The 12544-nt window shown below is 29.3% G+C and overlaps 1 protein-coding gene across 2 annotated transcripts in view; it reads right to left on the bottom strand.

Moving 5' to 3' along the window:
- Window positions 1-7395, bottom strand: part of LOC124840127 (uncharacterized) — a 28867-nt gene extending 21472 nt beyond the window's left edge. For both annotated transcript variants that reach the window (XM_088101763.1, XM_088101762.1), the window contains exons 1-2: window positions 7241-7395; window positions 7004-7063 (exon numbers count right to left, since the gene is read on the bottom strand). The gene's annotated coding sequence lies outside the window, so the exon portion shown is untranslated. The remainder of the gene's footprint in view (window positions 1-7003; window positions 7064-7240) is intronic.
- Window positions 7396-12544: the final 5149 nt, after the last annotated feature.

Here is a 12544-nt window from a genome sequence, read left to right as displayed (position 1 = left end):
GAGTATTCTTGATCCAAGTCTGTGTTGTTTATTGCTTTCCTTACATGTCTCATGTTTGTGTTGAGTGATATATGTTGGGTCTATCGAGAAGGAGGTTCCCTGTGGGTTACACAAACACCAATAACATCTGAGCCAACTATATAAGGGATCAACACCACTCTATACCCAAAACCTTAAGGTAATGGGTTAATAGGTCTTTCACCTTTATATACTGCTCTACTTTCTCATTTCTATCCAATGTGGGACTGGGACTCACACTTGGATTCCCAACAATCTCCCCTACAAGGGTGAGTCCCTTCCACATAGGTACACTCCCCCTTTAGCGGAAGCATTCCCAACCAACCACAACCACGAGTAGCCCTTTCCAACCGCCGTTCATCTTAACAGAACTCACTTATTTGAATACCTTTGCCAGGAAGACTTTCGGTATAAGGATCATTATACTCGTCTGAGTCGGTCACCAAGACAAACCAGACTTTGATACCACTGTTGGGAAAATCGAGGAAGAGGTTTCTTGTGGGTTACACAAACACCAATAACATCTGAGCCAACTATATAAGGGATCGACACCACTCTTTACCCAAAACCTTAAGGCAATGGGTTAATGGGTCTTTCACCTTTATATACTGTCACTAGTGCAAAAACAGCGTATAACGTCACACGTTCAACATCTAATCACTCAATAGCCAACGTTAAAAATGACCGGTGGCAATTTTGTAAATAAATGCAATTATTAACGTCGTTTAGAATTATAATTCGACATAAAAGGATATAAAACGTCAAATGTCTCAGTGTTAGACGTCAAAAGGTTAGTGAATTCAATAAAAATTTGAGCGGGAGAGTGAAAATTCATTCACTTTATCTTAGCGCGCGAGACCCTCTTCTCTACTCAAATTTTTCTCGAACGAAGTTTGACGACCATCACATGTAATATTTCTTTCATTTGATACAAATGCATGTTAATTAACTACTTTAGGTATGATTTTCGTTTGTTTTCACCGATTATTTTCGTGTTCTTGTCCTTCATATGCGCATTCTGCTTTCTCTCTCACTGGTGGCAATACTTTATTCCGATGAACCCACCTTTTGAAGGTTAGTTTTCGTTTTCGTCTTGAAAAACTTATTTGTTGAACTTGTTTGTTGTTTTTTTTTTATTGAATTTGTTTGTTGTTGTTGTTTGGTTGAACTTGTTTGTTATTGTTGTTTTGTTGAACTTGTTTGTTGTTGTTGTTTAATTGAACTTGTTTGTTGTTTGTCATTGTTATTTATTGTTGATCCTATATCATCGTAAAAGGATTACAATTATTTTAAAAAAAAATTATTAACGTCATATATTGACAAAATTCGACGTTAAATTAATGTAGTATATTGACAAAATTCGACGTTAAATTAACGTCGAAGTTTTTAAATTCGACGTTAATTTAACGTCTCCCAATATGACGTCGTTCTCGAATTCGACTTGAAAGGCCAAAAGTATTCGACGTCGTACGCTGTTTTTGTACTAGTGTGCTCTACTTTCTCATTTCTATCCAATGTGGGACTTGGACTCACACTTGGATGCCCAACATTGCTAAGTGTAAATTTTTGGGAGAAGAATGACGCTAAGCACCAGGACTGTCCTTGAGTGCTGCCTTTTGCGAAAGGTTTGACGCTAAGTGCCTGCACTACCTCTAAGTGTCACTTTCTAAGAAAAGCCTAGCATTGGGCACCACTTCTAAGCATAAGTGTACATGTCTGAAATTTCTTATTTAATGGTTGTTTGATATAGAATTTACAATGTACTTTATGCATGTCTAAGAGTATTATGGTGTTTATTCATGTATGACATTGTGATGACGATGCGTATGGTATATGTGTTAGCATAATTCCATGGATCTCTTAGGGAGATTTTATGGTGGCATTTCATTAGTGTAAGCACGAATGTAAGAGTCTAGGCGTTGGAGAATGTAACATCCCAAAAATATAGCCATAAACCATATAATAGAATATTTACAATTAATAATAACTCAGATCAGTCTTAACATTTAAAAGAACGTACGGTTATGGCCGAACGACCTTACGTATAATTACAATCTTAACTGTACAAGATAAGCGAAATTTGACCGAACGGTTTACAAAACCAACACCGAACGGTCATACAAAAGAAAGGAAAAGGTGATTTAACGACCACCTTACCCAATAACCAAACTATTATCCGAACGTCCTACTGTTCGGTTTTCACCTCTACACCTACCAAGTTCTCTTCTTCCAGCGCATCTTCCAGTAGCGCGTCTCCTTCTGCTCACATCCACACGGATGATCATTACAACGACAAGGACGGACGTACAACAAGACAACACAAGGAAAACACAGGGTAAGCTTATGTAATTTAATTCATGCACCAACATATGAGTTAAACAATCCAACACACACAAGAATTTCAATTATATGTATCATACCAAGCCTATCACTAGACTGACCGTCCGGACTGTATGACATCTGTGTAGCTACGACGTTCGTGCACCCGGGTGGTGTAGTAACTGGGATACACTCAACAGCTGCCACCCGAGGTTAGCCCTATCTGTCCGAATTACCCCTAAGGACTAGGACCTCCTGCCGTTCCCACACATGACCTACCCTCCTCTACATAAGGACGAGTACTCACGGAACATCAGGATGAATCGACAGCTTAGCATTACCACAGTCACACTTTACAAATTCCAATATTCATACATGAGTCGTTCCTCCCTGGAACGCTCGTTCATAATCCACAACAGTTTATCCATCTCATATACTCTCCATCTCTTATTATCCATCATTTTTATTCCATCTTTAACACCAATTCGACTAACAACAAAAACCGAACGTTCAGTCCCCACTCAAAACGAGGATGAACACTAGGAACGGGACCGAGAAATCCCCAAGTTCCAGAATAGAATAAGACCAAAAGGATTACTTTTATATTTAAGAATAAACGAGTACAATTATATAATATAGGACGAACGTTAATTACAACATGAATCAGTTAAATGGACTGACTCTCGAGATCTCAAACCAACACTCAAAGAATATCAAGTACGGAAGCTTTAGGCCGGAGAAAATGAATGTAGACAAGTCAAGACGTTAAAGAACCATACTTAGAATAATTCATGTACCTAAACCCAATGCCAGTCAATGACCGAACACAATGAAAGGGAATCCTACTGAAGTTGGACGGACGTTATTTCATCATGATTGATTAATTATAAAAGAGTAAAGGTGCTTGGTATAAGACCGAGCACTACTCACTTCGAGAGTTTGGTGTGAGACCGAGCGCTACTAAAGTTTATAATAGAAAGATTTATACTTGAGATATTGTCGGAATTGTGTTTAAGAATAAATACTGTATATAAATACATATATTTACCAGGTTTAAGTTTATCACTGAATACTCAGATGCAACTACGCTTGACCGAACGCTCAAGCACAGTACTATCATACGAAGACGTTCGTCCTCAACTAGAATTCTTTCCAAATGAAAGAATTCAATTTCAATCAGACTTAATAGAAACATCGAACGGTCAAGGACCGTTCAATGACGAACGTACACTAACATAGGGGAATTCATATTCAGATCTCATTTATCAATACATAATTTCATAACTTTATAAAATTCATATCATACTAAGAAATCATATTTCACATCAACAACCATATCAGTATTCATACTTTATACATACATTCAACCACTCAGCAACATACATTCATTATCAACGAACGTGCAAGAACATACAATTAAATTAGATAAGCTTCCCTTACCTCTTAAAGGTGATCGAACGTTCTCAGATATGGGCTAGGGTTCTCCTTCTAAGCGGGGTCTCAACGTTCTACAAACTATAACCCACATAGACCATACAATTACTCAGAATGATAGATTCAACTCATGCAACCAAAAATCTGGGTTTGCATGTTACAGAAAAACACGAATGGAGAAAGGATGAACTTACCAGTTCAGAATCTTAAACGGATCGGTTCAAACGATTGTTCTCTACACCGGAAATGTAGAACTGGTGCCTGAAGGATGATCGGAGAAAAGAAAGAGTGAGTTCTGGTAGAAAGAAGGGAGAGTTGTTTTAGAGAGAAGGAGGAGGAATGGAAAAATCAGATTTTTGGAGAAGAAGAGCGCATGCAGGGAGTGACACGGATTTCATAAAAATCAGTTTTGTTTAAAAACGAACGTCCGCTCTCCTGCTGACACCTGCATTCCACTATCTGATTTCTGGATCCTCGTTTCTTGACACCTGGCGTCCGCTCAGAGGGGATTTGGGTGCGTTTTAATGAGGTTTGACAGGTGGGGTTTTGGGTGCGTTTTTCCGAGGTCTGACAGAGGTTATCTTATTACTCTAACAATTATTCAAGCTCAAGTAGAGCAAAATGGGGTATGTGATGAGAGGTACAAGAAGTCCTCGTCAAAGGGCTTTTTACCTTGGCCAAGGTGAAACCCATTGACAATGGCTCTGAAGAGCAGTAGAGGACACCACAAGTGACCTCCCTCCCCCGATTTCACATCAGCGCTTTATTCGAATAATTGAGTCTTTATACGTGATATTGTTGTTTTATGAGTGTGTGATGTATGATGATATTTCTATAGTAGTTTTATGAAAATTCTTTTTGCACATTAGCATACCCTTTCTTCTGTTTTGTTCTATTTATGTTGTTTTCTTTCTTTTGCAATAATCACCTTTATTAGTATGAGAGAATAAAACTTGATCTATTTTAGGAGGGATATGTGTTGTTGTTTGTTGTTTGGTTGTTTTCCTTCTTTTCTAGAATCTTAAGAAAGACTCTTATCTTTCCTTCTATACCATAGTTTCTTTGAAACAATACCTATGTATCTCATGTTATTATTGTTATACCTTGGAATAATTATAATAACAATTCTCTAGATTGTAGATTTTTTGTTTCAAATATTATTATGAAATGTCTTATTTTATAAGTTTTATGCTACTAAATGGAATGTTACATGAAACGCAAAAGTGGTAGAAATGTTAAATTTGGAGTGGAGTTAGAGAGGAGAAAACATAGTTTGTGTTCAATGTCCTTTTAAGGAAGAACGTATAATTTTCCCTAATCCGTAAAGGTTGTATTCCACCTTTGTGTGTTGTTTCTACATGGGTCATTCATCTTCATCTTACTTATTTAATTTGTGGGAGATGCAAAATTGAAGTTTTTCCTTTTATGGTGGTGGGTAGGGGATTCGATGGAGCATCCATTTTCAACTTGGAGAGCTTACTACGTTGAGAAGAACTAGAACTACTAAGAATGACAAGAAACAATTTTAGGATTGTCCTTTTTAAACCCATGTTATAGCCTTACCTGTTTATGTTTTTCTCAACCTCATCACATTGATGTTTTATCCTCTCCTTTTTCATATACAAGATTCTTAACACTATCATAGATAGTTCAAAAATATTTTGTTTGTAATGATAGACTATGTAAGTCACGTGTCATCTAACACCACCACATTTCCATTTAAAATTAATCCATATAAAATTAATCACTCCTCTAACTAAAGGACTCCAAAAAAATCTATTTTTGGAGCTTAATTATACAAGGTCGGATTACATCCTTTTCCAAGAAAACACAAAGTAAAAATATACCAGTCAGTAAAAAAAGGAGAATAATATTTAGTCAATAAAAAATGAAAATCAAATCAATATTGTATTACAATTTATATAGAAATGCTAAATTTAAGAGAAGATAAGTACCTATTTAACAATGTATTAAACTGATATCGGTACTTTTTTACCACTTTCCACTTATAAGGAGTATACAAAATACTCATAATTACTTTCTTTATTTTTCTCAAAGATAAATAACACAAGTATTCTTTAAATATTATATTTAAATACTAAAAAAAACTATATTACAAATCCGCAAATAAGAGCATTTTTAAATTCAATTAATTATATTTCTTTGATTCGATTCACTTTTATTTATTAATCATCCATGGTTTTAAGAACTTATATATGGTTGGAAAATTCAATCTAAGTTCATTTTCAAATTCGAATAATTAATATGCCTCACTACTAGGATTAATGTTTGATTTGCTAATATTTAATAATTCGAATACATATAATTTAATCATTAGTTTAAATTGAATCGAGCCATTCAAAAATTTTGATATATTTCAGATTAGTTTCAAAAATAAAATTTTATAAATAACTTGATATATAAATTAAAATTAGAATAAATTTTTAAATTAAAATAAAACTTACTATAAATTTTTAATGAATAAAAAGTTGTATTTCAAAGTAAAAATATATTAAAATAAATAAATTTATAAAGTATGCAAATTTAAATTAATAAATTTATTTTATATATTATTTTAAATATTTAATATTATTTATATAATTTATTATAATAAAAACTTAAAGTTGTATATTAAAAATAATAAATTATATTAAAATATTATATATAGTGTTTTTGGGCAAATCCTTGTTAAATATTGTGAACAAAGTTTCTTGCCCATAACCACTATAATTTTTCGTAATTATAATATTTTATTATTATCTCGTTTTTGTAACTTATCTTGAACCAGCTTGTTTCTCCACTTAAAACAAAGCAAGTGTTAATGCTTTTATATATTTAACAACATACTTCAAATGAAATATTATTACGATTTTAAAATATAATATAATAGAATTATGATTAAATTATACTATATAACAGACGTAATTTTTTGTTATTAAATGAAATTTATAAGATTGAATTAAAATTAATTTCACTTTTTTTAATATGATAACAGAATATATGCATTATTCATAAGTCTAAAGTAAGTTTAAAACTAAGAGTACTGTTAAGGATATGTTACCTCGAGTGTGAGACAAACTATGTAAAACTTAAAATTATTGTTTGCTAAGTTCATAATTTTGTATACGTAATATCCATCTTGTATGAGTCAAATTTGTAAAATAGTCAAACAAAAAAAATGAGGCGATATAGAGATTGATAGGTTGATATTTATATAAGCTACAAAACACACCTCGTTAAGCTGTGATTTGCCTTTACGTTCCACCGTTCCAAATCGTAATACCGAGCAACACTGCAAGAGAATGGTGAGAGAGTTTGAGAAACAGTAGAGTTCCAAATTGTGATTTGTATGACGCAAACGTTTCATATTATAGATAAACCTAAATCTAAACTTGGTGTCCTTATAGCAAGAAATGAAGAAGATATTAGCAACAGAGTGAGAAAACTGAACTTCAACATCAGTGTTTACCTGACCACACTATGAGGACAACTAAAGTAGCCAGAGACTCCGAAAAAAGCTTCAAAGAGAGCACTGAGAATGGATCATAAACAATACTTTCACTACCCTTTCTCCTCAATTCACTTCCTTCACTTCAAAATATACCAAATAATAATGCAGCTCAGAGTTTTGAATTAATGAGTATTTGGTTATAGTCAAACATGTTGTCTTACTTAAACGTGTGTTATACCGATCAAGGAAAAAATAATCTTTTCTTTGATCGACGCATTTTAATATTTGAGATAAGATGTAAACAAGGATAAAAAAATTAATTATTTCAATTATATTCACATGCTTAACCCACATATTGCGCTTGTCATGTTCCCTTCTATTAATTAAAAATAATCAAATATTTGAATTTATATTGTTATCTTACTTAAACAGTAGTTAGATCTATCAGGATCCTGCATTCAGATTATTTTATTATTTTTTACCTGACAAGTCTTTCTAAATATTGTTACACGAGGCAACGTTCCACCTACTTAATAAACTAATCCATTATTAAACGTCTAATTTATTTTTAGAATGGTTGTTTGTACATCGCTCATTCAACTTCCCAGCCCTTCAGACACCAATCAATATACCACAACTAATAACAAGTATCTCATTAACATCATACATAGTACAAAACAGCCTCCCTTTATTTTGAAATTGTGAATTAAAAATCTTTATATAAAGAGATACTCGATATGAGAGAAATATAATTAAAAGCCCTCATTAATAAGTCATTGACAATTCACATGGTGACAGCCAAGCCAATGTATTGAGTTGGCACTCAATAAAATAATGTGATGGATATCTCCATCATTACAGTAGTTGAAATTTATTTTAGTTGCATACATAAAAGTAATTTAACGATGCAACAATTGAAATATGTATTGTAATTATCATGGTTCAACTCAGCTAAATTAATATCAAACTCAATTGCATAAATATATATATAATTATTTAAAAGAAAACTGGATTTGAATTGTTTTACATTAATTTAATTTTTAAGAACTCAATTGTTCTTAGATAAGACTGTTAAAATTAAATTGGACCATAACTAAATATAGGTAAAAAACATGAGGTATAGTGTTATTTAAACAGTTCGAATAGTTGAATTCTAATTTTGTTTAACGATAATTTAGTTCTATTATTTATACATTTTGTTCTTCCTAAATTGCAACAACGCCTCCAACCACAATTTCTATAACGAAATCACGATTTAGAACCATGTAGCTAACTAATTAATTAACTTAATTTTTGTCAATTGAAAATCTTTATGTTGAGAGGGTCATACGATACAATGAGAAATATAATTGGTACAAGGGAAACTTTAGAAAGAATTTATAAAATATTTGTTGTGTAGGTTAAATTTTTATTTAGGACTAACAAACTTCGTAATTCAACAATAATGATGATTTATTCTATTTTTGAGGTGTCACTAGACATATGAAAATCAAAACTAAATGTATTTTGCTTATATGTCTTTTAGTTCCTATGCAGGCGTTTCCTAATTTTAAAAAGACATATTTATTTACTTAGATACAATATATAAAATATTATGAAAAGGATTGTTCCTGGTGGTTTGATTTTTTTTTATGCTTCTAACTAATCTAGTAGGGAGTTCCCTCCTCCTAAGATATCACTTATTTTTCATTCATTCATATTTTTTTTTATAATTACATTGTTATTATTTTGTCTTATGACAAAATTAATCTTTATAAAAATTTAAATAACCATTATTCAATGTGTGCATATTTTTATTAGGCTTGTAACGTGACTAGACTAGGGCCGAAAGGTATTTAAAGAAGGATATAAAGGTCTAAATGAATATTTATGGCTTATTTGAAACATGAGTTACCATATAGGCATCACATACATTATTTGTCACATACATTTTTCTGTTTGTCATCACTTTGTGATTTTTTTTTTGTCCTTTTTTTCTTAATGCATTATTTTCCTTTGATTACTTAGTACTTTGCATCTTAAGTTGACTTCTACTATGATGATAACACTTGCTTGAGAAATTTTTTTAAAAAGAATTTATTTATTTTTTCTAAAATGGGGTAGTAATGAATATTTTTTATGCATTTTAGATAAATAAAGACAACCACACATCATTTCAGATCGTAAATGTTTTATCTTCAAAAGACTAACTTTGTCACAATATTATATGAACTCAAGACAAGTTGTTATTTTTTTAAGGTAGAGAAACAAATGTTTTTTTTTGTTGGGGACCCTGTTATTTATGTAATAACGCAAACCAGTATTGTATCGCAAACCAGTATTGTAAGGTAAGTGTGTGTGTCTATATATATATATATATATATATATATATATATATATATATATATATATATAATGAAAATTTATATATGTGGTTAATCTCTCTTGTGTTAAATGAAACAGTGATAATCGATTATTCTGTGTAATAATCGATTATTTGCGCAAGCAACTCTCTTCTAAACTAGCTCGTGATAATCGATTATTCCTCTTGATAATCGATTATTTGTGCAATGACTTACTAAATATGAAAACTTCTAAAAGTTTTTACATCATTATATTTTATCCTATACAAGTATCATAACCATGATTTTTAAAGTTTTTATTTAATGTTTAATTAGATTATTTATAAATGTTTATTAGATTATTTTAAAATGTTTAAAAAGATAATTTGTAATTGTTTAATTTAGTTTTATTAATTTTATTTGTTAATATTTAATTTATTTTTCTAATTTCTTATTATAACTTAATTATAAATGTTGAATTTATTGTATTAGTATTTAATAATTTTTGTATAAAATAATTTGTATGAATTAAATTAAAAGAAATTATTTAAAATTCATATGAAAATTTTATTAAAAATTTAAAATTCATACAAAAAACATGTGTCGAGTGTCGAATTTCATATCCGATAGACTTTCATCTTGCACGGCTCGTAAGTGATAAAAGGAAGAGGATGAGCTCTTTTTGTTTTTTATTACTTTCCTTTTGCGTATGTATAAGATCTAATAGTTTCTATTTTGAAGTTTTTTATAAACTTTAATTATATTATTCATAAATGTTTATTAGATTATTTTAAAATAATTAATTAGATAATTTTAAATATTTAATTTAGTTTTATTAAGTTTATTAGATTATATGTAAATATTTAATTTATTGTATTAGAGTTTTATTATAATTTAATTATAAATGTTAAATTTATTATATTTATTTTTTATTTTCTTTAAATTTTTATATAAAATAATTTATAGGAATTATTTTAATTTAATAAAAAAAATTTACAATTCGTATGAAAAATTTATTAAAAAATTAAAATTCATATGAAAAAATGTACCGGATAGATCCGATACATATTTGAAGTTTTTTTTTCAATTATTAATCATATTATTTATAAATATTTGTTAAATTATTTTAAAATATTTAATTAGATAATTTCTAAATGTTTAATTTAATTTTATTAAGTTTATTAGATTATTTGTAAATATTTAATTTATTGTATTATTTTTTTATTATAATATAATTATAAATGTTAAATTTATTGGATTAGTTTTTAATTTTCTTAAATTTTTGTATAAAATAATTTTTATAAATATTTTAATTTATTAAAAAAATAAATTTATTTAAAATTCATACGAAAAATTTATTAAAAATTTAAAAGTCATATGAAAAACATGTATCGGATTTCATATCCGATATATGGTTTTTGAAGTTTTTATTTCTTTTAATTTTTAATTATATTATTAATAAATGTTTATTAGATTATTTTAAAATATTTAATTAGATAATTTTTAAATTTATAATTTAGTTTATTAAATTATTTATATATATTTAATTTATTGTATTAGTTTTTTATTATAATTTAGTTATAAATGTTAAATTTATTATAATAGTTTTTTTATTGTCTTTAACTTTTTTTACAGAATTATTTGTATACTTTTTTTTTAATTTATTCAAATAATAAACTTATTTCATAATTCATGTGAAAAATTTATTAAAATTTAAAATTCATATGAAAAACATGTATCGAATTTTCATATCCGTTTTAAGTTTTTATTTTAATTTTTAATTATATTATTTGTATATTAAATTATATTAAATATTTACAAACAAAATTATTTAATTCAAAATAAATTTAATTAATTCAAATATTTTTGTACTTATAAAATCTTGTTTAAAATTAAATTAAATCATTAAAAAAAATAAATTCAAATTCAAATAACTGAATGGGTTCCTATGAAGACCAAATGGGTTTTCGACATCCGATAGAGGTCTTCTCATGTTTCCAAAACCGATTTTCCAAAACCTAGTTCTAATCCCTTGCGTTTCTTTCGTCCAAAAGAGTTTCTATTTCCACATCTTCTAATCAAAGAAAGTTGAGGAGAAAGCAAAGAAAACAAAAAAGAGAGGAGAAAAACTGAGATCCGAAAAGAGGAAGAGAAATGCGAGAAACAAGAGCTTCCAGAAGGATAAAGTTGTTAAAAGAGTCTGGTCAGAGATTTTTTTCATTTTATTAAAATTAATAACATTTTAATTGGTTTTTTAATTGAATGTGTAACAAGTATTTTTGAAAATTTTAGAGGTGCATGAAATCGTTGGAGGTGCAGGACCCAATCATGGGCTATATATATATAACCATTGGCCTCTCGTACGGTGTATCTTTTATATAGACAAGAATAGTAACAATGTTCAATAAAAAAGATAATAATGACTTGCGTTTCTCAGAAATATCTTCTTCACAGTAGAGTTGAGATCAATTTCCAATGTAGTGTTTGATCCTTCAAGTTTAACTTCAGACAACTTATTACTTGCATTCAAAGTATCAGGACATAAACTTACCATATCGTGGCACTCTCTTATTGACAATTCCTCCAACAATGGAAAACTTAAACTCCCTTTGTAAAACCTTTGGAGATTTACCAGATATTTAAGTTTTAAAGAATTGAGCTTCGGAAATATTATTTCATCCTATTCCTTCCCTTCTTTAGACTTTATTTCTTCAATTGATTCACACATTCTTATCTCCATTCTTTGGAGTTTAGCCAAACTTTTGGCTGTTGAAGATGTGAACAAATATGACAAGTTATTTTCAACTTTTAAACATATCAGATTCGAGAAAGACACTCTGCATGTTACCAAGTTTTTTAAACTGGAACACCTAATGACTTCAAAGGTTTCTAGATTTCTGATAAAGAACTAAGTCCAAGAGTTCTCTAACCCAATGGAAACCAACTTTTTAAGGGACTCCAAGTGTAATACTTTCAGCTGTAATAGAAGTCCACTATAATC

This window comes from Vigna umbellata, chromosome 11, assembly GCF_029865625.1.
Source record: "Vigna umbellata cultivar VRB3 chromosome 11, Vumbellata_1.0, whole genome shotgun sequence".
Lineage (NCBI taxonomy): Eukaryota > Viridiplantae > Streptophyta > Magnoliopsida > Fabales > Fabaceae > Vigna > Vigna umbellata.
The sequence above is the reverse complement of the archived record's forward strand: the minus strand, read 5'-3'. Positions and strand labels throughout refer to the sequence as shown.